Source organism: Lactuca saligna, chromosome 3 (genome assembly GCF_052625555.1).
Source record: "Lactuca saligna cultivar CGN05327 chromosome 3, ASM5262555v1, whole genome shotgun sequence".
NCBI lineage: Eukaryota > Viridiplantae > Streptophyta > Magnoliopsida > Asterales > Asteraceae > Lactuca > Lactuca saligna.
This window is the reverse complement of record NC_136419.1, coordinates 35,249,272-35,251,241: the sequence shown is the minus strand read 5'-3', so window position 1 is coordinate 35,251,241 and position 1,970 is coordinate 35,249,272.

The window sequence follows — 1,970 nt, the reverse complement described above, 5'->3', positions numbered from 1 at the left end:
ATTTGGGATTTTGGAACTTTTGGTCAATTTTATGGGAGATCTTCGAGTTGAGTGGACTCCAACATCTTTTGATCAGTTTAGAATGCTTCTTACACCTCATTGGCTAGGAAAGTTGTGATATTTTGCCTTCCCTTTTAGCTATGCAAGTTATCTTAATCCTTAAGGCCATTTTGGTGTATTAAATTTTAGATCTTGGAAGATTGTGGCATTCTTATGGATAAAGTTGGAAACTTTATCCATCTATAAATCTTGATGATTCAGATCTGAAAGTTGAGGACTTTGAATTAATGGATTAAGTTGAGAAAGAAGCATTTTGGGTCCCTTAGAGACTTAAAGTCTAGATCTTGGTAGTTTTGACCTTCCTAATGGATAAAGTTAGAAACTGTATCCATTAAGTCCTTGGAAATGATCAGATATGAGCTTTGGAGCTCTTAGAATTGGAAGAATATGGATTAAGCCATTTGTGATGTTCAGACCAATCCCCACGGCATGACCTTAGGCTGTCACAACGTGGCGACTGGGAGATTAGCGACTGTTTTCTCATTTTCTTCCCACGACATTGGTAAGGAAGGCCACGACATGGAAGGCCTTTGATTGGAAATTTTGCACTTTAACTTTGACCATTGACTTTTTTGACCAAATTGACTTTTGGTTAAACTTTGGTATATATGAATATTTGGCTAAGGATTGGTCTCGGCTTGTTTTAGGAAGCTTGGGTTGGCTGCGCTGTTGTTGAGGTAGCTGTTTAGCTTTTGTTCAGTTGTTTAGGTGAGTTTTCCTCATTGTACTTATGGATCGAAGGCACCAATGTCGGCCCATTGGATTTTATATCACAATATATTAGATGATGTTATGATGGTTGGATGATAGACTGGTATATCAGTTTGATTACCTATGTTTGCTGGATATATGATAGGCTGGTAGATCTATATGATTACATGTACTTGTTGGTTATTGATTGTTAATGTATATTTTGACATGTTATTGTTTATGTTGGGTTGAGGCGGTCCTACTTTGCGCTCAAAGCCAAGATACCCAGGGTGGTCCAGAGTAGATGTAGGCCCTATGTGACATCCCCATTTTCACGGCCAGAAAAGACCGATTTTGTTTATGCTTTATAAAAATCAGAGTATCTCTTTTAATAAAAAAACGTTGTGGAATTTGTTCCCAGAAAAACATGATAATTTCATTATTAAAGCATTTTCGAAGAAATGTATTTTTATTCATTTTAAAACATTTGGGATGTCATCGTCAATATAGAAACATAAGCATAAATAGAACTTACATTCATTTACACTAGTGATCTATATCTCCTTAATCTCTCAATGTAATGTAACTTCACCTCGTCATCTGTGATATAAGTAAACTGAGTGGGTTGGGTTGGGAAACCTGGTGAGTACATAGGGTTTTCAAACCACAATAGTATAATTATTATGTTTAATCATCAAAAAATTAACCCAATTACCCATCCCCATTATCTTCTTTATTCTACCTTCCCTAAGGATTTATCCTAAGCATCATCTCCTACATCATATTTACCTCTCATCTCCTTACATTGCATTTCCTTATATGCTTGTTCCGAAGGACTCTCCCTAAGGATCATCGCCTACATTGCATAGACAGTATTGATTCAGGGATTACTCCCTCAATATGTGCCCAACAAGATTTAGGGCATCATCGCATGAATACGTAGTTATAACATTGCCTGAACTCGTAATTCATAGTAAGCGGTTAGAGTATCATCGCATGAATACGTAGTTACAACATCGCTTGAACTCGTAATTCATCACCTACAGGTTATGGGCCTTTTGGTGTTTCCACGGGGTTGTCTAGAATAGTCTGTGGTCACCATCTATACTCTGGTAGATGACTACATCGCCATATTGCCTGTTAAGGTTATGGTATCTCCTTTCATCCTACATCACCTATTCATCATCATCTATTTACCTAATTATCATCACCTATCTCTC